General features: G+C 38.0%; 1 protein-coding gene across 1 annotated transcript in view; it reads right to left on the bottom strand.

Moving 5' to 3' along the window:
* Window positions 1-27,507, bottom strand: part of LOC114476221 (interleukin-1 receptor accessory protein-like 1) — a 316,582-nt gene that overhangs the window by 38,233 nt on the left and 250,842 nt on the right. The gene's annotated exons all lie outside the window — the stretch shown is intronic.

Below are 27,507 nucleotides of genomic sequence, written 5' to 3'. Positions count from 1 at the left end.
CACCACATTTTATGCATATTTTTTGCAAATTTAACCACATTAACCATTTGTCATACCCATTATTTGCCAATTTAAACTAATTGTTCCTACTTATTACCCCATTTTTGCCACTTTTAAGCCAATATTCACACTTTGAACCAATTTTACCACTCTAATTTGGAACTTTTAACCAATTTCTGTGCTTTTTAAAATCCCATTTCACCACCTTTCCTGGTCACTTTAAACCCATTTTTTACTTATTCCTTTAAAATCCCACAAACAGCACCAAAGAGGGAATGTCTGTGTTTGTTGTCAAATCTGCAGATGATGGTGAAGTGAGAAAAGGTGACTCAGCACCTCGTTACGAGCTCTCCGTGCTCATCGTGGCCTGGGGGCGAGAACTCAGAAGTGTGTGAGATGTGAGATAACAGTGGCGTATAATTGGGTACTTGCTAGTTCAAAGATAATAGGGATTTGACTGGACTTTAATTCCACCCTCTGGTACAATCTGATGAGAGCTGGAGCTTTAAAGGGGGGAACAATCTGGAAAGGGAGAGACGTGTTACTGATATAAAGAGGAAGGCTTTTCTACAGGGGTCTATCCTGGACCACACACACACACACACACACGCACACTCACACACCCCCATGTACTGCTACTCCCTGTAATTCCACCTGGAGGCTCTGTGGTGTTTCGTCTAACCAGCGTGTTGACAGGTTCAGACGGTGGTAAGAGGAGACGCACGTCCTTTGATTTTCAAGAGACTTCCCTGAATAGTCCCTCCTAGCTCCTTTCCTATCCACTGTTCCTTCACCCCCGAAAGTGTTTAGGTGGTGGCTATGATAAAGAGTGTTCAAATTCTCTTTAAGCTAAGGAAACAAGGTTCAGTGCTTCCTTTATAACCTCCTTTAGCCTTGGAAACATCCTGATGCATCCTTTACTTTGCGCTCACTTTTTCGTAAACACATGAACAACTGGCAGCCAACGGTCTTCTTTTGTGAAGCAAAAACAGATTAAATACACAAAATGACTAAATAATACACTAAACAACAACAAAATTACAAAAAACTCCAGATTAATCGCACAAATTGACTGACAAATACACATAACTACTACCGAAACACACAAAACAAGTACGAAACAGAGAAAAATCCAGAAAGACACAAGAACAACAACAGAAAGACACAAAATGACTCATACACAATTACAGTACAAGTACGCAAAACAGCAAAAATATCAGATATCAGCAAAAACACACAATTACAGGAAAATACACACAAATACAACCAAACTACAAAAAACAGATTAAAACCACAAAATGACTGAAAAATACACAAAAAAGCAGCAAAAATAGACAAAAACAACTACACAACACAAAAATGGCACAATTAAAATGACACAAAATCACATAAAAACTAATTCTAGTAAAAGACAAATGACAACACGAATATAAAAAAATATACAAAACGACAACACAAATATACAAATTAATGCTCAGATCACTGCCTGATCATGTGATACAAACCTATAATAACACTATTCGAATATAAAAAAGGGTGATTAAATGCTCCAAATATCACTGAAAACAAATTAAGGAAACGACTTATAGTCTGGAGTGACTCAGCAGAACCATCGAGCAGGTAGAAATGTGAACTCTATGTCCAGTTAAAAACAGAAGTTTGTTTATGCAGGATTTTCCCACAATGCACTTTTAAAATCACACATTATGGAAGCAGACTCTGGATTATAATGGTGGTGCAATTTATACTGGAAAAATAGGGTAATTGCTTTGAAGTTGTTTTTACAGTTTTCAACAGTAAATGAGTTTTTCCTCACATACTCCTCCTCTTCCTCCTCCTCTTCCTCTCCCCAAACTGTTGTAATTAATTCTTCCTCTAATGCTACAATCTGGGCTCCTCGTAAAACAACTCTAAGATTGCCTGGTGGCTCTGGATCAGCAGGATATAGAGATAATTTATGAGGACTGAAGCAAAAGAAAAAAAAATGGAATCAGGAGATAATTGTTGATGATTTAAAAAGAGGGAGTTTCATGTTTCCTAAAAATCTCCCACGGACCCTGAAGGGGTCCATATCTCCTGGTGCTACAGACCCTTTTTTTTAAAAAAAATTATTATTAAATGCAAAAAATGACTGAAAAATACACAAAACTACACAAAAATTGACTGCCAGAACAACTACAACACAATGCCAGAAAGACAAGAAATGACTCCTAAAAAACACACGATTACAGAAAAATACACAAAACTGCAAAAATATCAGAAAAATATTCAAATATATATATATATATAAGAAAAAACAGATTAAACGCAGAAAATGACCAAAAAAATACACACACATTTACTCCCAAAACACACAGAAAAATAGTCAAAAAAATTCTAGAAAGACACAAATTGACTCCTAAAACAAACAGAATTACAGAAAAATACACAAAACAGCAAAAATATAAGAAAAATACTAAAAACAATTTCTGAAAAAAATAAAAAATGCCCAAAATGCCAAGAAAATAGACACAAACAAATTAGACGCAGAAAAGAACACAAATTTACTCCAAAAACACATGTAAAAATACTCCAGAAAAACACAAAATTACTCCTAAAACAATCAAATTACAGAAAAATACACAAAACTCAAAAAATATCAAAAAAATGCCCAAAATTCCAAGAAAATACACACAAACATAACAAAATAAACTGATTAAACATACAAAAATGTACTCCAAAAATACACAAAACAACAAAACACAGAAAATGATTCAAAACGATTCCAGAAAGACACAAAATGAACCCACAAAATGCCCAAAATTCCAGGAAAATGCTCCCAAAACACATTCCAGAAAGATTCAAAATGACTCCTAAAACAAACAAAATTACAAAAAAATACACAAAACAGCAAATATAAGAAAAATATTCAAACTTCCAGAAAAGCACAAAATGACTTCTAAGTACATAACAATTCTAAGAAAATACACACAAACGCAACAAAATAAAAATAAAAAAAAAACAAAAAAACTGATTAAACACACAAATTGTACTCCAAAAATATACAAAACTACAAAACACAGAAAATTATCCAAAATAATTCCAGAAAGCAGACAAAATTCCAGGAAAATAGACACAACAAAACCTAAATGATATAAAAACACATTTTTAGTGAGGAATCCATGTCTCCTGGTGCTACAGACCAAGTTTAATGCTAACACGCTTTCTGTGAGCTTGACGAGCATGTTAGAAAGCGCTGGATGGCGTGTTGCGGAGGTTAAATAAAGTGGTATTTTTTACTGTGGGGAAAACAAAAACAGAGCGAGGCTGGAATAACACGAGTGTGACATTTGTAAAGATCAACACCCACTCCCAGCATTGATGTTCTGATAATACAACGTCCTTTAGCACTAAAAGCTAATGCAGCTCGGACCACGTTCGCGTCAGGTGTTTCTTACACTCGTTTGAAAAGAAGTGGCCTCTGAATTATCCATATAAAAAGCTCATTGGACGCTAATGACAGCAGTTTCCATGACAACTTTAAAACCGTTTTTCTTTCTTTCTTTGTTTGGTGAAATCTTCAATTTATGCACATTAAAGTGTTTGTTTCTCCTTTAGTTGAATTACTCACTGTTTCAGGCCAACTGAATGAATGAAAGACATATTTATGCCTTTTTTTTATTTGATGTTTTATCAGTAGAAAAACTCTCACATGGAGATAAAAAAAATCAGGTATAGAACAGTTTGGATCATAACACACACACACACACACACACACACGCACACGCACACGCACACGCACACGCACACACACACACACACACACACACAGAACTATTCTGTCCCACCCACCACCCTCCGTGAAGTCAGAAAAAAATTATATTATAGCAGACTAAGAGTGGTTTCAAAATAAAATACAAAAAGAAGAAGAAAACAGCACAACAATAAAAAGTTTTAAAATCTTGTTAAGAGAAAAGGAGAAAACAAATTGAAGGAAAAAAGCTCACAAAATAAAAATTAAAAATCTAAAAAAAAAAAAAAATTCAAAATGAGTTAAATGATAAACATCCATAAAAAATTATAAAAAAATTATAAAAGATAAATATGTGTGGAAAAAGTACAAAAAACCCAAAAATATATATTATATAAAAACAAAATGACAAAAAAAACTGTCTATAAAACAAATACCCCCCCCCAAAAAATCTAAAATACTATATATATATATAAGAAAAAACAATAGGGCTAAAAACAACCCAGCAAAAACTCACAAAAACAATTTACAAAAGCTCACAAAAAGACAAAAACACACAAAATGAGTAAAAAAAAAAAGTACAAAAACACACAAAATACTAATTAGAACATACAACCAAAAATTTCAGCCCCCTGATCTTAAAACTGATCTGTAGCAATATGAAGAAATGCTATCCTGGGGGTTTTCTCATTGTAGGATCAACTTCCTCCAGTGGAAAGTTAATAAAAAGGTAAATATATCAAATAAAACAAACAACACACCAACCTCACTCACACTCCTACTTCTATCCTTACACATACAGTATAAGCCCTAAAGACAATAAGGAAATGACGGATGAAGATCATCTTCCTCCAGGCTTTACTGGGTCAACATGAGCTGAAGCTCCCTGTGGTTCTATTTTTATTCTCCCTACTATTGTCCACAGCATCTCAAAGTCACTTCTGTCTACAGAGGGTACCACTCCTGAATATTTCCACCACAGTGACCTCAGACTAACTTTAAATCAGTGTGTGTTGCAGGTTTCAGATGAAACTTCTCATCCAGCTCATTAATGATCACATATTGTGACTCGTGGCTCTGGGACGACTGCTGGGAATACTATTTATGGCACCAGGAAAGCAACTCGTTCACAAACCCATCCTCAGGATTTCACCCAGGAAAAAAAAAAAAAAAAAAAAAGTTTGCACCCATTAAAATAAATGAACAACCAGGAAGTTTGGAGGATAAGAAAATGAAAGTGTATCCTTGTTAACTTACAATCCTGCAGACAGGAATGTCAGTAGCATTTTCCCACGCTACTACATACGTCTGGTGTTCCCTAATGTTCCAAAAAAGCTCCCAAAATAATTACATGATCTTAAAAACAAAACAAAATTACTTAAACAACAAAAAAAAAAAACTCACTAAACAAAAATCTAAAAACATAATAAAATAAATAAAATAAAAATGACAAAAGAAACAACAAAAACTCACACAATCCATAAAAACAACAACAAAACAACACAAAAACTAACAATTCTAAAAAAGAAGAAAGAGAAAGAAAAGAAAAAAAAGAATGAAAATAAATTTAAAAAATCTAGAGCAATATATATAAAAAACAAGATGACTATATGTCCAGTGTGTGTGTATATATATATATATATATGTATATAACGTGTTTCGTATAGATCTTCTAATAAACACATGATGTCCTGCTGCTCTCTCCCTGTCCATCACGTGCATAGAAAAACCTTTTACAACAAATACATGAATTCACGTCGATTTCTGCTTTAAAAACTGGAATAAATAAATAGAAAATCAACAGAATGATTGGCGTGTGTAGCCATGTGGCGTGGTTGCCGTCTCTCTGTGGAGATTTCTTCAAGAAGGTTGACGAAGGCGTCCGGGGATGATAAAATGTCAGCTTGACAGAAAATACCTGCCACTAAAAAGGTGAGAGGAATTCTCCAGAGGCTGCGATGACAAGCCTGGTCCGAGGGCGAGAAATAAAGGAATTAAACGTTTTAAGGTGGAGGAGATCATCGGTGAAGGTCACATGGTTGGTGGGATGAAACAGAGCTGTGAGTGAAGCCCCAGGTCACGAGAGTCACCTTTGACCTTTATAATGTGATCCAGAAAAAAGACTCTTATTGTCCACACATAATAAGGTTGATTTACAGGTTCTCCCTGCAGCAGAATATTTGCTTCGTCGGGGCGATCTGGAAATTATCAGATCATGTGACGGTCGCAACAATGTCAACCGTATGTTGAGAATTTTAAGCACAATATCACTGCGATTGTGTCTCAAAAGGACTACAAAAAGATGCAAAAGGACGACAAAAATGCACAAGAAAACACAAACACACAAGAAAACTACAAATTTATACAAAATCACTCCAAACACACCCAAGACGAAAGACAAATACACAAAACAGTAACAAAAACACCTAAAGTAAGAAAAAAATACACCCAACGTCAACAAAAAACACAAAATGACAACTGTCGCAGCAAAAATGCACATGAAGCCAACATAAGACCACAAAAACACATAAAAAAGGGAAAACAATGCACTAAACACACAAAAAGTAAAAAAAACAAACAGAAAAGGTCTTCAAATACACACAAAACTACAACAAAAACTCATAAAATGAGAAAAACACACCAAAAGAGAAAAAACACGCACAAAAATGACCCTAAATAAACTCAAAACGACTACAGAAATAACCAAAATGACTCCAAACACACAAAAACGACAAAAAAATAATCACAGCAAAAATGCACCTCCTGAAAACAACACAAAACAAAAACTAAAACACATAAAAAAAGGATATAAACACACTAAGAGATGATAAAAAGGGGCATATTGAACACAAAAAAACACAAAACAATGACAAAAACACAAAATGACAACAAAAAATACACAATAAAAACAAGACAAGATGACAAAAACACATAAAATAAGAAAAAAAATACACAAAATGACTAAACACAAACAAAAAGATAATAAACATGCACAAACTGAACATAAAATACACAAAAAAAACGACAAAAATACACAAAATGACTCTATGGGGCTGTACTACGAAGCTAGATTACATCTTATTGCGCTAACTTCCGGGATTTAATCAGTGTGTGCTGTCCTACGAAGCTCGCTAACATCTTACAGAGCTAAATCACCATGCTAACTTAGGCTGAACGACTAGCCTGGTCCGGTCCAGGTTTTGCTCTGGCGAGGATATGAGCGAGTCCTAAAGCCCCGCCTCCTGACCAATCAGTTCTCTTCGAAAACGACCTGCCCACTGTTAGAAGACCCTGGTTGGTGCAGATCTGACAGCTGCGTTTCGGAAAGAAAGATTATTAATTATAAATGCAATCCTTTCATTTACCGATGACATCCTTTAGGAAAGACATAGATTTATAACTGATCGACTGATGTAAAGTCAGCTGATGAAGCATGTGTCTCCGTATGCGCAAACGGGTGAAGTCATTAATTAATGAATTATTTCATGAATTCATTCATTCATACGCTATAGTGAGGCTGACAGAACCAGCAGGAACATACTACAGTAAAACAATGTGCTCTCATCCCAGTGTGTGTGATAAATGAGGTCTACCTGAGTAGAAAAACGTGTGTGCTGCAATAAAGTTCAACTGATCAGAGCGCTGTCATCCAATATCACAAATAATGTCACACTTTTACGCATTAACAGTGTCAGCAGCTTCCTGCCTTTTCTGTAACAACAGGGTTGTTTTGGTCTGAAGTATAGATTTTAATTATTCATCATTTTAAACTTAAGCTGAACGTCTACGTTACCTGGTCGGGACCAGGTTATGCAGTGGGTCAGATCTGAGCGAGTATAAAAGCGCCGCCACCTAACCAATCCCAATTTGTTCAAGATCATAAGCTGTATCTCCATTGTAAAAAATGTTGCTCTGCCAGGTTTTTCCATTGTAATGATTGGTCCGACACTACAATTTCCACCCCTTTCATGGGAGCATGGGAAATCATTTGACTTAAATTAACGTGTTGTTATCGACCTTCATAGGACAGCTTCTCTCTGACAGGGAATGATGATTGGTTTGCTAACGGAGATAAATCGAGCTTTGTAGTATAAAGACAACAAAAATAATAAATAACAGCAAAAATGCACAGAATCATTTTGTGTATTTTCGCCCAAGGCGACAAAAACTCATCCTCCTTTAACAGACATTTATCCAGAATGAGAATTCTGACAGGTAACAGGAAGTCTTGGAACGAGACGACACTCCAAACCACTTTGCCATCCACTTAATTAAAACATTGCAATGAATTACAACTCATGCTATCAAGGACAGGAAGTAGCTACGTTCAATTAATACCAAAAGCCAGGAAACATTTTAAAGAGGCCTCATCATGATGTGTGCATAAATTGAGAAGTAAAAGACTGAGGAATTCATGCTGTAATTGACAGAAATCCAAAATACGTGCCTGGTTTGATAAATGAAACATGCATTTGTGAACTTTAGCGTCTGTGTGGCGACTCTTAGAAGATAAAAAAGAGCAGCAAAGCTAATGTTTAGCAGCAGGTGATGTGTTGATTCTTTAGAATGATGGATGCTTCGTGGAGTTATTTATACACACAGGCCCACAAAGGAAGTAAGTCAAGCAGATAAAGGATCAATGGGTCAGACAGACTCCACTAACACTCCATTTAATGGCCCATCTGTGGCCCCGCCCCCTCGCTATCGGAGGACGAGCAGGTTAAACAGAGACACCTTTTTTCTGCTACATTTCACACCAAACTCTGTGATTTGGACAAATGCAAACACGCGCTCACGTTACCAGCAGACGGACGGACATCTGTGGGAGTGTGAACCAGCTAAATCCACTCTGGGATCACGAATCCACCACAAAAAAATGACCTGAAATCAGCAAGATTAGCACGAGATTCCTGATAAATGAGCAGCTCTAATCACAGCCAGATTATCACCACATGTAGAAACGAAAGCCACAACTACAAGAGACACACAGCAACTGTTTGATCTACACACTGTTGTTGAAAAGGAGTTGGCACGAGGAGACTTCATTTCTTTATTTTTTTTATCCTCCGTCTGCTTTTCCTAATCGGAGTTGTATGCTCTGTACTGTTGTGAATGACAGATTGTTCAGCAATTTTTCTCCCATGCGTTTCTAGTGAAGCTATACATCAAAGCCAATCTGCTCACATCAAAGGAGATTTGTTGTTACGGCAACGTATGATGAAAATGGTCCTTTTGAAATACTAGTGCAGTGCCCCGTAGGAAAAGTATGTCTTGCTATTGAAAAGTGGGAAGTTAAGTAGCTTTTTCATGGATGGATTACATGGGAACTGTGAGGGGTTCAAACAAATCCAAAGATGCACACTATTGAACCAATCAGCACCCATGTTGAAAGTCTCAGCTCTCTCTGTCCCTGAACCGCAGAGACATTTGAGCCACATACAGACTGACACACAGACAGAGATTCCTTGCTTTTATTGATAGAGATAGATACCAAATTAACCAAACAACAGATAAGATGAATAAAGTGCACAAAAGTTACAAAAATAACATCAAAAATACATAAAATGACTCAAAAAAACACATATACATTGAACATAATTGTGCTAGAAAGCAGACGGCGCCAGATCCTTTATTTCTTTATTTTATCTTCCGTCTGCTTTTCCTCCCACATTTTAAATGTTTTTGTCTAATGGTTTGGAAAAATTGGGAGGATTAGGCTCTGGAATTTTTTTTCCACCTTCATTTCCATCAAAGCTTAACATCAAAGGCAATCGGCTCATATCAAAGGACATAATTGTTGCTATGGTAACACACATTTAAAATTGTCATTTTACTGTTTTACTCACGCAAATTTTGGCAGGGTCTCTGATGGAGAAATTATTGAGGACGCGCTCACAGCCACAAAGAGGAGAGGCTGTGACATCATCATCAGAGCCAACCACAAGATTTTTTTTTCCTTACAGAATCAAAGCATTACAGGGTTATCTCAGTCTACAAAAAAAACAACAACTTTCTTTTGTGTTTTTGAAATAGTCAAAAATGCTGCATTTTGGAAGAGTGACTCAGTAATATTAAAGCCTCAGCTCCACCTATGCTTAAATAAAGTCTTTTTAAAGAAGAAATTATTTCAGCATGGAAAAACAACTTCTATTATGCACAGGAAATACGTACACATTTATTTAAAGAGAGAAATCCCAGGAATAAACGTCAGAATATTAAAATCCGTGTAAGAATGTAATTGTGTAACTGCTGCAATCAGAGTGAGATTGAATACCTACATGATCACATTTGTGTGCATGTGGTTCCTGTTTGTTTGTGTGTTTCAGTGATTGCGATGCATGCATGTGATCATCTGAGTGACAACTGGTGCCGAGAGTCAGATTCATTCTCGCAAGTCGTCACCATGCATGATCAAATCATACAACTCTACTCTGAATTACTGTGTCGTAATTACAATACACGGAAACCGTTCCCTGATAAACGAGCAGCAGAGATGTGTAATTGCTGCAGCTTGTGCACATACACTGTTCTGAATGCTGATTGGCTCTGTGCAGGGTTGGACACCAGGTCGAGGTCAAACGTCTTCATGGTTGAAGCACGAGGACGGCGGGGTCAGAAGAGGTCAGGGGAGTGGAGACGGAGATGAGGTGGAGTGAAAAAAGCGAGGACAGATGGTGCAGAAAAATGGCCAAAAACCAACTTTGCATTCAGGTCGGCAGGTAGATCTTTTCTTTTTTATCTTTTAGAGAATGGTGCAAACTGGTTATTAATAATACACAAACAACATAGCACAAAGCATAAGCCAGGGTTTCTCAAGCCTATTTGGTGCCTTTCGTGCCTTTTTACCACTTTTTCTGTCTGTTTTCGGTCACTCTAATTTGCAACTTTTAACCAATTTCTGTGGTTTTTAAAATCCTATTTCCCCACTTTTTCCACCATTTGTCATCACTTTTAACCCATTTTATTTCTGAATAAAACAGGGATTTACACCTTTAAGATGGCTATATACTTAATAATAAACTTCCTTACGCGTCTCCATCAAATTTCAATGACTTTTCTGCATGTTTATTCCACTTTTAAGACATTTCCGGCACCCTTTCTACCACTTTTCCCACCTAATGTCACATATGTTGACCCATTATTGTCACTTTTAACCTCTTTCCACCTGATTTCAAGCTTGTATTTGCCAATTTGGCAACATTCCCGGTTTTCATGGTTCATTATTTGCCAATTTAAACAAATTGTTCCAATATTGACACTTTGAACCCTTTTCATCACTTTTTCTTTCCGTTCTCGGCCGCTTTTAACCAATTTCTGTTACATCTTCAAGATGACTATATATTATGGTCCAATAATAATAAACCTCCTGGACAACAGTTGATTTTTGGCTGTTTCGGAAGCACGACAACAGCTATAAATCTTGATGTTGACACTGACGTACTGTATATGTACTTGACCCAAAGGTGGATGAGATCACAGCATCTTCTCTATTTTCTGCCGTGCTCTTCCACACAGTGTCATGATGTAAACTATTGAGTGTTCTCCTGTTATGTAACGAACACCCTCAGGCTCAGAGTTTAGTAACACCCGTTTGTTCTGACAAAACTGCTCCACCCCCTAAAAGTTACATCTCAAGCAGCTTTTTGTAGTGAAAAGTTGCTACCGACACATGCACCGATTCCTCCGTCACGTACGCGTCAACTTTGTTGCTCATCATCTCTCCGTCCAAACTTAACTCTAACTGGGGATCAGAACCCAGAGCTGTGCTGATGCTATAAGCTCCTCTTCCTCCCACCTTCACTCCCACTGCTGTTGGCACATATCTGGTCCTTCAAGTTTGGTTTGTCGTTTGTTGGCTTTGCCTGAAATGTTTACCTCATAGCCGAGGATAGAAATGCAGATTTGAGCAGTTTGAGAGAAATAAATAGATAGATTCTCTTGTTCAACGCCTGTTTTAACAAACCTTCTCCAGTTCTCAGGCAGAAAAAACATGTTTTTTTGTATCTGGATCTTAAGATTTTCATGGAAGTATTTTATATCCTTTAGACAATAAGCAGAAGGTGATCTAAATAATGTGTTTAAAGATCCCAGTGCAGCCATTTATACATGAGTGCTGTATTTTAGTCATCATCTGGAACGATTGCTTAATTTTGTGTATTTTTCTGTATTTTTTTTTTTAGTTGTTTTAAGTATTTTTGATGTTGTTTTGTTATTTTTGTAAAGTTTTTGACATCTTGTCTGTTATTTGGTTAATATTGTGTATTTTTTTGGTCATTTTGTGTATTTTGGTGGCCTTGTGTGTATTTTTCTATAATTCTGTATGTTTTTTGAGTTGTTTTACATATTTTTGATGTTGTTTTTGTGTGGTTTTTGTCATCTTGTCTGTTGTTTGGGTGTATTTTTTATTTAATTCTGTATGTTTTATGTTTTGTTTTATGTATTTTTTATGTTAGTTTTGTGCAATTTTAGTCATCTTCTCTGTTATTTGGTTAATTTTGTGTATTTCTTTTGTCACTTTGTGTATTTTTCTTGTCCTTTTGTCCATTTTTCTGTAATTCTGTATGTTATTTTATGTATTTTTAACTGTATTTTGTTATTTTTGTGTAGTTGTAGTCATCTTGTCTGTAGTTTGCTTAATATTGTGTATTTATTTTTTGTCATTTTGTGTCTTTTTTGACAATTCTGTGTGTGTTTTGAGTCATTTTATGTTTTTTTGATGCTATTTTGATATTGTTCAGTTTTCCTCATCTTTTCTGTTGCTTGGTTAATTTTGTGTGATTCTGTTGACCTTTTGTTTATTGTCGTTGTCATTTTTTTTTTTATACATTTCTGTTATTTTTGTTGTCCTTTTATGTATATTTCTGTAATTTTATCTGTTTTTTGAGTCATTTTGTCCATCAAAAATCTTGCCTAGGATGCCAAATTGCTTATAGGACCGTCACCTCAAACAAAGACTTTTTTTCATCTCACTACATAACAATGAGAAAATAAAGTGTGCAGCTTTAATGCACCGATGCAACCTGAGGGCTGATGTGGGTCAGTGTGCACAAACCAACAGCTGGGAGTCGCCATCATTTTAATGTCATTCAGCAACACAAACGTAATCGTTCTTCTTCCCTGTGTCCGTACTCTTTCTCATGGTGCCACCCAGTTGGTGGGGGAGCAAACACGAGCACAGAAGTAGCCTGAGCCTCGTTGCATTAACGCAGCCAGCAGCAAAGTGCACAGCGAGGCTAATAACAGCGACAGGGAAAATGCTGCCAGCAGATTTTCTCCAAATCTCCGCAGTAATTCCCCATGAGCCCTGGCTTTACAGCCTGTCTGCCCAGGCCAGCTTAACCCCCTGCCCACCCAGCTCTGGAACTCCAGCCACAGGCCTCACAGCAGTGCTGCAGAGACCTTCATGGTTTTATTGCATCAATACTCCCAAATATTTTTGTATCCGCCTATGCCAGCAGTTCTAAACCTTTTCAGCCCACAACCCCCACAATGAAGTTGCCAGAGACCAGAAATTGGTTAAAAGCTGCAAATTTGTGGCCAATAACGGGCAGAAAAAGTGGTAAAAACAGTTCAGTGTCAATATTGGTTTAAAAGTGGCAGAAATGGGAATAATTAGTTTAAACTGGCAAATAATGGGCATTAAAAATTGGCAAAAATAAACATAAAATGTGGTGAAAAGAGGTTGAAAGTGACAATAATGGGTCAACATGTGCAACATTTGGTGGAAATCCCACTTCAATTGATACACTTCATTTGAATCCCTCCGACCAAGGTGGTGAAAAGGGATTTTAAAAACCACAGAAATTGGTTGCAAATTAGAGTGGCCAAAAATGGACAGAAAAAATGGTAAAAAAAGGGGTTTATAAGTGCTGAGAATGTATGGAAAGTGTAAAAAAAAAGGGTTAAATCGGTTCAAATTTGGAAAGTTTGGTGTAATTTACATCCACAAAGCACAGCAACAACTTCTCCTGTGGTTCACCTGTTTCTTGTGTTGTGGGCTGTGCATCAGTATTATGGGTATACTGGAAATGATTAATTATTTTCCTGCAATCAATTAATTGCAGGAAAATAACGCAATTAAGTCTTTGCACTAATTTTAATTCTTCCAGAGCATTTTTGTCAAGTTAACAAACTCACCATGACTGAATGTTGTCCGTTTAAGATAGCTCTGAATACAGATATGCTAACCCAACAAATCACATAGTTTGCAGTGTTGTATCTTAACAAAAATGTAACTTTCCATTTTTTATGAGCACTTTATTAAAATTAATTCACAATAAAGAATTAAGCCGCCCTACAATCTTTCCATCCATCGATCCCACTCCCACACGTTTAGAGGTGAAGTCCTCGAGGGACGTTATACATAAAACTGCCTGTCGAGCGATCCATGAGCTAACACTTGGCGATGTTGTCAGAGGAGTTAGAAATCAGAAAAAGGTGGCACACCTTCAGGGCCTGGAGTTAATGAAGCAGGTAATGAATTAAGCCACGTTCTCACACATCAGCTTTTTCTGTTTTGTTTTGGTTTTTTCTTCGCTGGAGCACAATCAGCTGCAATAACAGATGACTCACTAATCTACGACGACTGTAAACTGCAAACTTTTTTATTATCAGGCTCCAGTCATCGTGATTTTAAGCTTTTATTCTGGAATTGTACAAACCAAAGACTTTAAACTGGAAACACCATCTGGTGGCAGAAAGTGGTACTGCAACAACTGCTCGAGCTTGTTCCCAGTATTCCTCGTCATATAACCTCACACCACCTGACGTTCAGTTTGGGGCTGGATATGGATATTTACGTGTAAACCAACAAAATAAACATCTGACATTGTTTTGCCACAACTTTAAGTGAAAAGACCAGAAATGTTTTGGATAGTCACTTTGGCAAACACAAGCAATCACAAAGTACAAACAAGTGGGCGTGCAATGTAGCTGTTCCCATTCAAAGTTCTTGAAGCCAAACTACGGCACTTAGGGGCGCTTCCATCTTGAAAATTTGATGTCATTTGGAGCCAGAGTCTGTGCAGTAGGGTCCGGCGGGAGGAGCCCTGGTAACACGCCCTGCCCATTTAGCGCACTGCCCTGATGAGTTACACAGCCCAGCTACGCCAAGAACTTAAGTATCTTACCCACTGGAAATTCTACCAACGTCTTGTTCAGATGATCAGATCATAGAGGTTAGTACGACTACTAGTATAAGAATCTGAACGGAAAAGTTTAATGGCTTTCCTTCACGACATAACTGCTTATGCTATTCACAAAGAGAGCTACGCAAGACCCACGGCTGTCAATCGTCATCACATATGACGTGAAATCTCGTATTTCAATATCAAATAACTTATTTAAAACAAACTTTATAGAAAAATGAGCACTTGAACAGAATGTAGGGTGATAATAACTAATGATCACAGCAGAGTTTAGGTTTGGAAAAAAATTATGTGATGAGTATTTCAACTTTACACTTTGACCCACACCCCATCCGTTATTGTTGAGAAGGCGGGATTTATGACTTATACTGCGGCCAGTCAGCAGCTTCAATTCCCCGTGAGTGTCCCGTTCATTCTTTTTACAATCTATGGTACAAACACTTCAATGCTCTCATCTATGGCAGTGGTTCTCAAATTAAAGTGGCCAAAAATGGACAGAAAAAGAGGTAAAAAGGGGTCAAAGTGTTAATATTGGCTTAAAAGTGGCAGTTTAAACTGGCAAATAATGAGCATGAAATATGGCAAAAAGAGGTTAAAAGTGACAATAATGAATAAACATATTTGAAATTAGGTGGAAAAGTTGTGGAAAATGCTTAAAATGTGTTGAAAGTGGAAAAATGTGCAGAAAAAGCATTGAAATGTGATGGAGGAGTGGCAGAAATGGGAGTAATGTAACACGCACGCACGCACGCGCGCACACACGCACACGCACACACACACACACACACACACACACACACACACACACACACAGCAGGTGAAGCAGGTGGAGTGTAGAGATATATGATGTGCTGCTGCCCCACATTTACAGCCTCTGACTGTTTTATCAGCACACAGCAGAGTGCATGTGTACATAAAAGTGTACACAGTCTGTGTGTGTGTGTGTGTGCACATGCCTCCACGTATGCACTATACACGCAGCAATATATGGCCCACCAGGCTGCCCCGGCGCAGCTGGAGAACAGGCCAGAGACATTAGTCAGCTATTAAACGGTGTTTCACAGGTGTCACCCTCAGCGGGGGCTTCATGGGTTCAGGTGGAAACGCCCTTGAGGTCTAAAAGCTGCACACATACATGATCCTGGAAGTGAAAGGTGTTGGAGGCGTGGCCTAATGTAGCTGTAGCATGTTAGGCTTGATGGGGTAGAACAGTGGCCAGTGCAGCCAGCTGTGGTTCTAACAAGTGAGAAAAAGCCTTGAAGCTAAGACAGAGCATGTGACGCCAGGGCGGAGACTGTTCAATGGCGCTCGTGTTTAGTTTCTAACAAGAACATGAGAACACAAGTTATATCCCTGAAAAAAAGTTATATCCCTGAAAAAAAAAAAAAAAAATCATAGATTTGCTCAAAAAAAAAAGTTGAAAATTGTCGTTTAAAATCTTGTTTTGAATCACCACTGTCAACACTTGCAGAAGTTTGGTGCATTGCATTGTGGGAACTGGAGTCCCATAGACCAGGGATTCTCAACCTTGGGGTCAGGACCTCATTTGGCATCACAAGACACTGGGAGAGGGTCCCCAGATGCCTTCAAGAAACTAATTTAAGCCCATTTGTTCCTATTTTTACCCTTTTTCTGCAACTATACCATATTTTAACCTATTTTCATCACTTTTTCTTCCCATATTTTTGATCCTTTTAATGCATTTTTGCTATATCACTCCCATTTCTGACACTTTTCCATCAAATTCCAATGCCTTTTTTCCACTTTCAAGATATTTTAAGCACTTACAAATAAACCCTTTCCACCACTTTTCCACCTAACGACCCATTATTTTCATTATTTCATGCTTATTTTTGCCAATTTAACCGCATCAACCATTTGTCACGCCCAATATTTGCCAGTTTAAATTCATTCTTCCTACTTTTTAAATGCCAATACCCCATTTCTGCCACTTTTAGGCTAATACTGACACCTTGAACCCTTTTTACCACTTTTTTTGTCTGTTTTTTGGCTACTCCAATTTTGCAACTTTTAACCAATTTCCATTGTTTTTAAAATCCCATTTCACCACCTTCCAATCCAATCCAATTTAATTATAAAGCACTATTAAAAACAACAGTTGACCAAAGTGCTGTAGAACAAGGCAATATAAAAATACAAGTATAAATACAACACAGTGGCACCGCAAAATACAATTAGAACATTAAAAGTCACCTTCAACACTGGTTAAACATGCGTGTCTGAAGGTGTGATTTAAAAATAGGAAGGGAGCCAGCCTGTCAAATGTACAGAGGCAGCTCACTCCACAGTTTGGGACCAACTACAGAAAACGCTCGGTCTTCTCTGAGTTTGCAATGAGTCTGAGGAACTAAAAGTAACGCTTGATGTGCTGACCTGAGTGAACGTGCTGGGGAGTAGGACACGAGCAGGTCGGACAGATAACGCGGGGCAAGGCCGTTGAGGCATTTAAAAACAAATAACAGAATTTTAAAATAAATTCTTTATTGGACTGGGAGCCAGTGAAGGGAAGACAGAACAGGCAAAATATGATCATGCTTTTGAGAGCCAGTTATAAGACTGCGCTGTAGCATTCTGAACCAGCTCCAGGTGCGTGATGCCGGTGTACACTAATTTGTTTATACAATTTTGATACATTTTCACTCCAAGATTTCAAAATGAGGGCTTGACAAACTGTGACAACAATTTTAAGTTTACCAAGGCAACACTACCGGAATTGTTCGGCCCAACTCGGAGAACTTCAGTCTTTCTATCATTAAAATGCAAAAAGTTAGCAGACATCCAGGATTTGATTTCATCAATGCACTCCAAAAAGTTTAGTGGCACTAAATGCATTGTCACGCTTAACGGGCACATAGTTTTGGCTGTCATCAGCATACAAGTGAAATGACGCCCCAAATCTGTGGAGAACAGATCGTAGTGGTAGCAAATACAATGAAAACAGGAGTGGACCCCATATGACAGGGGTGTGTGGAGGAAACAGTCCCAGACTTTGACACAAAAACTCCTCTGTGTTGGGTAGGATCTGAACCATTCCAGAGCACATCCCCGAGCGACGATCCACTTAGTCGAACGCAGCGGTCAGGTCCAACAGCACCAAAGCCACAGTGTGGCCAGAGCAAACATCAAAATATCATTAAAACCCCTTAATAAAGCTGACTCAGTACTGTGGAGGTTGTTAAAACCAGACTGAAAAACCTCAGGGATTTCATGCTCATCCAAAAATGTTTTCAGCTGATTGAAAACAATTTTCTCCAATTTTTGGATAAAAATGGGAGCTTGGAAATGGGGCGAAAACTAGAAGGATCATTAGGATTAAGGCCAGGCTTTTTAGTTAATGGCTGAAGAACAGCATGTTTGAAACTTGCAGGCACCGCCCCATTCACCAAACATTTATTTACACACTGCAAAACAAAGGGTGCTATTGTGGGAAACACGTCTTTGAACATGCGCAAGGAAATGGGATCAAAGGGTGAACCAGTGGGCTTCATTTGGCTGACCACCTTTTACAAATAAAAGAGTGTCACAGGGTCAAACTAACAGAACAGGGCTGTGCATGTGACATAGTCAGACACGCCAGCAGAAGGAGGGCTGATAAGGTCACAACCTTATTTATGAAAAAGTTAAAGAAGTTTTCACACACCACTGGTGTTGCTTCTAGGCTATTGGGTTGAGGAACATTAAGAGCAGCATTCCCCATATTAAAAATAACCCAAGGGTTGCTCCTGTTGGATGTAACCATATCAGCAAAATACACAGCCTTGGCAGATTTCACACTTTTCTAATAGTTATGCAAACTGGCCTTTAATATTTGAAAAGAAACTTGCATTTTATCCCTTTTCCACCTTTGCTCAGCTCTCCTGCACTCACTACGAGCAGCGCGAGTGAACTCATTAAGCCATGGCTCAGATCTAGGTTTGGCACGCCTAGCTTTTAGCAGAGCGACATTGTCCAAAATTGATAGACAAACTGAGTCAAAATGTATGAAAAACTCTTCGATATCACAATCAAGGCAAGAACGATCATTTGCCAAGAGTGACTGGTCAAAAGCCGCGGAGAACTGAGCAGCAGTGGAAGAGTTGATTGATACAACAGCGGAGTGCACAGTTTAACATTGCACAAAAGAGGCAAATCAAAGAGAATCGGCAAGTGGTCTGAAAACACCGCATCACAAACTTCCAAATTACACACTGGGAAGACCGTATCTTAAAACAAGGTCCAATGTATGTCCATGCTCCTGCGTGGGTCCAGAAACAGACTGCACAAAGTTAACACTTTCAATTAGATCCAAAAAGTATTTCACCATAGGTTTCTCAGTGCAGCATACATGGATATTAAAGTCAACCACAATCAGTATGCGGTCAAATTTCGGCAATATTTCAGCTAAGAAATTGGAAAAGTCACTTAGGAAGTATTTGTTGTATTTGGGTGGCCTATATACAACAGCGCACAACAAATGCATTTATCGCAAAGCTCGACACAGAAACTTTCAAAGCAAACTGTGTACACTTAAAGCTTTTCTTATAGACAGTTGCTGCTCCACCTCCACGCCCCGTTGTTCTTGGGGTTGACAGACAGGTAAAAAAGTTCAACAAAGGCACTAAACTCACCAACACCAATCCATGTCTCCATTACGCATAAGAAATCCAGCCCGTGAGACACAATAAATTCCTTTAGAACGAAGGTCGTTTTCCACCATTTTTAGTAAAAAAAAAAAAGGATTGTTACTTTGAATTATTCCAGTCCTAGCTAGTCTCTGGGTAGCCTGTTCACCATATACATTAACTGGATTGTTGATTCCTGATTGTCTCTAGCAGTTTAATTCCAGATCTCAAGAGTCTGCTACTCGGGTACTTTAATGGGATTGTTTTCCGCTTTACTCTTAGGGGCGGATTTACTAAATGTTTAGGAGTATTAAAACGTGTGCAAACGTCACTCCACGCCCTAATAAGGAGTACAAACTCCAGGGAATCAGGACTGTGTGTTTTCAGCGCATCAGAATGCACCCTCAATCCATTTACCGCGTTTCCCTCTGATGAATATGTAAAGTAGGTGGATCTCATAAGGGCCGTAAAAAATGGGAGGAGGACATGCAAATAGATTAATGCAGCGGGCGCAACTCAATTCATCAAATCTGGAACTGTCTGACGGAGCAGCCACATTAAATTAGGGGGAAACACTATCATTAGGTTTTAAAGTTGTTTTTAAAGAGATATCTTTGTTTTTTTATTTAGTTTTGTACATTACTAAATTTTTGTGCAGCAGACAGAGAAGTCCCTCTGTCTCCAATTTAACTTCCTCAAATCTCATTGTGTGCTTCTGTGCACTCACGTCTCCATATTGAACAAGCAAAATGCTCATTTTAATTGGGCGGTCTCCACCACTTCTGCACGTGCACTAATTATTGCAATTAGTGAATTCCTCACAGCAGGTGAGGAAACTGCGTCCCCAAAAGATTTAAGGACGGAACTGGTTTACCACCCTTTATTTCAGATCGCCCCTTATTATCTTGAGGAGGTTCTGTGCGGTTATTGTTAAATGAGTCAGTGAATTTTTGAATTGCCATCACATTTTGTTCCTTCAGGCTATAACAATTGTCTAATCCACCCAAACAAGAGTCAACAGCGTAGACGAGCAGCTTGGCATTGGCAGAGAAGATTTGGCAAACTTCACCATAATAGTATTAATCAGGCTTTTGATGGTAATATGAGTTAATGCCAAGAAGTGTTAGTGCGACATAGAAATAATCTTTACGAGCACAAGAATAATTAATTTGTCGCGTAAACCTATAATGGAACTGTTCCTCTTATCAAATAGTGGAGACGCTTAATTCAATCTGTGATTAAAAAGTAGACAATAAACCTCCCTAAAAACTCAACTAAAATAATTCAGAACATGTTTATAAATTAAATTCTAATTAATTTTGCTCCCTGTCATTTGCAATTTTTTTTTTTTTTCCGTTATCATTACTTTCAGGTGAGATTACAGCAATGAGATGGGCGCAGAAGACTGCTTCGTCATCCCCGATGACTCCAAGGTTGATTGTTACCGACTCGCAGTGAAGGCATGGATTTTGTTCTGAGCGCTAACAGAAATAACGACACCCCCTGTGCGGGATTGCTGTGGTTTATGAAGACGAAACCCGATGCAGGTGCTCGTATCAGCCACTAAATCAGCTTGTTGTAGTTCTTTAATGCTCTCTTTATCTGCCCGGTATTGAAAAATACTTGGTCCGTGTTTATTTGTGAGGCGTAATAAAGAGCTTTAACGGAGGCTGAAGCTTTAAAGTAGAGCTCTGAATCTGTTTTTATTGCTCCACCTGTGCCACGGAGGACAACTTTCTCATTTGATTCAAAGCGTACACACATTGTTTAATAATGTAGATATCTTCAATGGAGGAGTAAGAAAGATCAAAAGAGACTCCAATACAGCATTGTGTCAGCAAACTGAAGTGTTATGATTTATTCTTTAAATTGGACTCATGTAGGTGTCTGAATTGTTAGAAACAGGTTATTATTTTTTGCAAACATTTTTAGTTTCTTCTTTTTAAATGTATCAAATATAAACTATATTAATGATCTCATTATTTTCATAATCGATTAATCGGTCAATGAATTAATCGATTGATCAGATTTTGTTTGAAAACAGTTTATCTATAAAGCACATTTAAACACTGCTTAAGCTGATTAAAGTGAAATAAATGTGTCTCGCACACACAAACAGGTGTCAGATATTGACACCTAGTGATGTTTTTGTATCACCTAGTGTTTGTGATCAAGACCAGAATGCACCGAGACGAGACGAAGGCTTTTGGGAGCTTAGACCGAGACAAGACCAAGAACGAGATAAAACGATACAAGACCAACACAAGTCAAGACTAAGACGAGACAAACTGAGAAAAAAACCAAGACCGAGAAAAGCCAAAACAAGAACGTTTAGTTTTAGTTTCACTAAATTCTTGGAAAAAACAACTCTTGTATGTCGTAAAAAAACACTGATAAGTCTAGAATTATTTTAAATATCTGAAAACAATACTTGTGTTTGTCAGGTGAATATACAATAAGTGTTTAGAGGGATTAATGACTAGAAATAAGACGGGGTTTTTTTGCAGGTGTCTGACACATAAGGAAACCCAAACCAAGCAAATATTTTCATTGACGTTTCAATGTTAATCAATCAGAAAGAGTTCAAATGTAAATAACATCAAATACCGAGCCCGAACAAGTTCAGTAACAAAATACAAAAAACAACTGAAACAACTTGGACTTAATAACTACAACTCTAGTATCACCTAATTTCATTCTCTGGTCTTTGTAAAAGTGTTGAGCGTTTTTTTATTGTATGCCCTACTTTCATTATATAATGTCGCTGGAGCATTGGCTCGTATTCTGAAAGCACTTCTTTCCATCTCTGGCTGTCAGTAAGCTGAGTGGCATTCACCAGCCAGGCCACTAAATCACTCTGTCTCTTCTTCTTTTCTTTTTTTTTTTGGCTTTCCTGCCTTCTGCTGAGGTCAGCGATGAGTGGACAGACGTAAGGAGGAGGCATCCATCACTTCTTTTTTTCCCCCCAACCAGTCAGGAGCTTCTGCTGCTTAATGCGGGGCTGAGATGGAACAAAAGACAATCCAATCACTCTCCTGAGATCTAACCCCCGCCACATTCCTGCCATTCCACTGTTTTCTGCAGAACGTTGTTGCTCGCGGGACCAGAAACAAAAAAAGATGTGGTGTCGATACATGCGGGAGACACGGTGGCCTGACTCAAGAAACACGATGACGGGGACGGGGAGAGGGAGACCATTTCCCAGGTGGCCACTCAAGCCTGCAACTGATTAAGAAGAATTTGAAACCATTCTCCTGAAATGGCCCCTCGAGGCTGATAAGATATCCGCCGAGACGCTCAGAGTAAATTAACGTCCGTTGAATAGCCCCACTTATTGTTCATCCTTCAAACGTGTGCGCACTGCTAAAAACAAAGCAACGGGAGCCATGGCGTAAATACATCAGAGCGACTCCAGCGGACTGAGGACAGATGACGTTATTGATGGTGTTAACCTCGCGGTAGACGGCGGGTTACACGGAGATGCTTTTAAATCTACGTGCCGCCGGCCTTCAGCTGGACAGGCGGCGCTACTATAGGGAACCTTCATTCGACGGTTTGATGGAGATGTGCGACTTTGGTTTGGTCAGCATGTCTAAATGTGTTGTCGTCTCGTTGCCAACAATGCACTTACAGCCCGTTAAAGTCCACACTCTGTCTCGAGAGATCATCAGCACGCCTGAGCATTGTTGGAGACAGAAGGAGTGTAAACAGCACGATAGACGACTACAGGGTTGGGTTCAATTATAACTGTAATGTCATAATTCATTATTAATTACAATTACTGCTCAGAATCTCACACCGAAAATAGGATAGGAAATAAATTAGATGGTAGACATTTGTTTTTAGTGTATTTTACAGCTGATTTAGGACCCATTATCATGAGAAATGCTAACAGAAAGCTAACACAAGAGGAAGGTTCACTTTTATTAGGTTATTTATAAAACATAATAAAAGGTTAAAGAATTGTAATTAATTGTAATTCAACTTTAGTAATTGAGAATGTAATTGTAGTTGACTTTCGGAGGACGAAAACATTTTTGTCACTGGAAAAAATGCTGGAAAAAAGTTATCATAATTGAATTGTAATTGAGCATGGGAAATTGAAGACGTAGTATGTATTGATTAAAAAAAAAATTTTTAATGTATTTGTTTTTATTATTTTGCACAGTTAAATAATAACTGTGTAACAATTGAAGTAAAATAATAATAGTATAAAATAATAAACATTGAAATATACAAACACCAGTAATATAAATAGATGAAATAAATAAAAAAAATATGACAAGTATACAATGAGATATACAAAAAGAAATAGATATATAGTGCAGGAAGAGGCAGAAAGCAGAAAGTTAAAACATCACATACATTTTAATTTTAACTCTTTCCAAATATAAATCGAGTTAAAATAAAAAAGCATGAAGAAAATATCTGAGCTGGTTTATATTATCACTCTGTGTTTGTAACACAGTACAACAAACGTGACTAAAAAGTGTCCTGGGTTGCCATACATTTGTGAAATAAAAATGGCGTAACGACAAGAAAAAGTTTGGGAACCACTTTTTTAACTTTTAAAATAAATTTAAAATAACAGCATATAGTGATGACGTCATGTGTATTTCCAGCTTCTTCAAAACACAACGTCATGTCACGTCATTTTAAGGCCTGAGGCCGTCAAGTCTGATGACTTTTATTTTGAAGCCTGAGGCTGTTTCACCTGATGGAGGTCAGTTTTAGTTTGATAAATGACAGGTTTTCCTGATACCACAGTGGTCACCAGTTAATCTTGGACAAGATTCAATAAATCGTCTCTTTTTTTTTTGTTACCCGCAATGCAAATGGGAACCGTTCACCAGATACCACAATCACTAATCAACGCAGTACACCTATATGTTCAACTTAAGTATTTGACATGTGCATGTTTAAATCAACCACGCTTGTTCTCCATTTCTATCTCCTCCTAAAGCACAGGCTTATTTGTGTCCCCCTGCACGGCTGCATTAAAATTCTACCCATGTAATCCTTCCATCTTGATAAATGGGAAGAGTCGGCAAAAAACTTCCCTAAATGGCCCTCTGGCATGGCTGAGGAATAAATTGAGCTAATCAAGGGTGGACTCACAATCACTGCATGCACAAAGTAATCAAAGAGTTGAGAAAGAAACATGCAGATTGAAATGTGTGTGGATGAGTTTCCCCCGATATCGCCACTAAAAGCCACTTTGGAGAGAGTTGGGTCCGTAATTGGCAGTTTTCCGTCTTTCTTTGTGCGCGAGCGTGTTAAAAGCCCTTCTGTCACAGCAGTGTGAAAGCAACAACATTATTAAGTACCTCTGAGAATGTAAATATGTGCTTTGAAGGGACGACGGTCAACACGACACTATTCGGCTGAAATTAATTCCTTGCGACGGGTTTTAAACCAGCAAATTCCTTTTTTTTTTTTTAAAGAACTTGTGGAATACTGGTACATGGAAACAAGTTAAATCTGTTACCGTTGCGCTCAGTGGGTTGAGCGCCTGCCCCATAAACGGAGGCTGTAGTTCCTCACCTGCAGCTGGTCCAGGTTCGATTCCCGGCCTGGGACCCTTTGCTGCATGTCATTCCCTGCTCTCTCTGATCCCTTTCCTGTCAAGCAACTGTCATATAAAGGCCACTAGAGCCCAAAAAATCCTTTAAAAAAAAAAAAAAAAAAAAAAATAAAAAAAAATCTGTTACCGTTGAACACCTGAAGAATTTAGCACTCATTATAGATACAATTTGCAAATAAAATGTGTGAAAAAAAAAACACCATTGTGCAAATGTTCAATCAAACCCAGAGCAGCTTTGAGCTTAACATTTTAAAAAACTTGAAAATGTAAACCACAAAAAAAAAAAAAAAAATGGACATGCCTACCAGAAAAAAGCTCAAACTACCAAAATTGTGCGTCTTTTTACGGGGCTTTAACTACTTTTTAAAGCAGAATAAAAGTGAATTCCTCTTTAACCTGACCTTGTAAACACTTAATTCCTAATGCTAACCGAATTCAACTTAAATCTGAATTAAGTGGCTGGTTTATTCCGATTTTAATTCCAAATTAGAAAATTCCTCTTTCTTGTAAACACTTAACTTGCTTAATTACGCTTTAAGTTAATTCGCGTAGTTCTACGCTTGCACGACTCGCGACGATGACGCGCTGGTGACGACATAATCCATGATGGCGGCGGCCCAGACTAGAGCCAACACTATTTAATAAGACCCTTAAAAGACATGGATATAATGAAAAGAGTGGATGGACGGAGGCATAAACATGCGCACATTCACACGAACATCAGCAAACGGAATGGCTTCATCGGACAGGTGGTACAAAGAAAGTAAATGCGTCCCCGTACTGCTGCACAGGCTGTAATATCAACAAGTTTGCAATTGTTATGGTTGTTAGAGCTACTATATTTACCAGGAAGCAAATATTTATTCCTGGTTATTGTTTTGCAGAGTTTTACTGGGCTTTATTTAGCGATCAAAATTAAGGTGAAAACAGTTCTCGTGTGGTTTTCTTTGTTACAGCCGACAATAAAAGGTTTGTTGTGTGTTTTTCCCGATAGACTTGATACGTCGCGTTCGCCCCCTGTGCAATTGTACATTAAATAATAAAGCCGGATAAACCAGTTTTCCATGTAAACCTTAATTTGGGAATTACTGTGAAGCAGAACACTTGAATTCCGAATTATTTAATTCGGATTAATTAATTCTGAATGACAAAATATAATGTAATGTTGGACACTGTTGATGACAAAAATTTGCGATGATGCGTCGTAAACGCCCACTTTCCAGAATACGGGTCGACATGCATGTTCTCACTCATTCACGTTCTGAAGCGATTAAATGCTTTTCAAATACAGCAGTTTATTCAGGCCCAAGTGGGGAAGAAGATTCCACCGCAAATACAACGTGTTCAATTTGATCCCAGGTTTTTTACGAGGGCTAAAAGCTGCGAGGACAGATGTTTTTCAGACCTTTTTTTTTTGTTTCCGACACCGTTCAGCGGCTTTACTTATGGGGAATGTTAAGCGTCAAAGCGAATCTGTAAGTCACCTTCTCAAATGTCATCAAAAAACAATCAGTTCCACCAACGCAACAGGCAGTGCTCAACTGCTGCAAAATGAAAATGTGACATTGACGTCCGATATGGGGGCAAAAAAGTGGGAAGGACAAATGCAAATGGTCCAATTTGGAATGTAAAGCATCTTTCAGCTACAACCTGTGCTGACTCAGTTTGAGTTTCCGGAGCATAGACAAATGCCTCACAGTTCTTCCCACTATAGTTCCCCCCACAGGGACCAGATCGGACTGGGACCAACTGACGTCCTGTGAGGCACAAGGACAACCTTTCTGCTCTTGTTTTACTTTCCTCCCCAAGGTACGGAGTTTATTTTAGGACCTCCTTAGGTCTGAGTTACAAGGTATCAGGAAACCATTTGTCATTTATCAGACCGAATTGACTCACGACTCAGCAAAACCAACATCAAATGAAAAGGCCTCAGTGCACGTGACAATCAAAGTCAGCCATTCTTTTCTTTTGTTTGTTTTTTAAAAGTTAAAATACTGTATATAAATGTATTGTTTGATTAATAAATACTAGGGATGCACCACAATGAGCATTCTTGGTGGAAACCGAAAACTGAAAATGAGAAAATCGAGACCTTAAACCGAAACACTGAAATAAATTACTATGCAAATGATTAGTACCCTTGCATTTATGGCTCTGAATGTGTACTCATCTCACTACAAATTAAAACATTGCAATTGTATAAATCTTTCTATAAAAGCAAGAAAAGTGTGTGTGTGTGTGTGTGTTTGTGGAGCGAATATCTCCCCGATGCGGTTTACTGTTCGACTTGAAACTTTGTAAACGGCTTCCAAATACCCCGAGTGTGTGCATGTGTTATTTTGGAGTAATTTGGAACTCCTGTTAAACATAGTTTTAGAACACATCAACAGACATGATGTCATCAACAGTAATGTCATCACACAC

The sequence above is a fragment of the Gouania willdenowi genome, chromosome 2 (assembly GCF_900634775.1).
Source record: "Gouania willdenowi chromosome 2, fGouWil2.1, whole genome shotgun sequence".
NCBI lineage: Eukaryota > Metazoa > Chordata > Actinopteri > Blenniiformes > Gobiesocidae > Gouania > Gouania willdenowi.
Note: the sequence above shows the minus strand (reverse complement) of the source record. Positions and strands in the feature narration are given on the sequence as shown.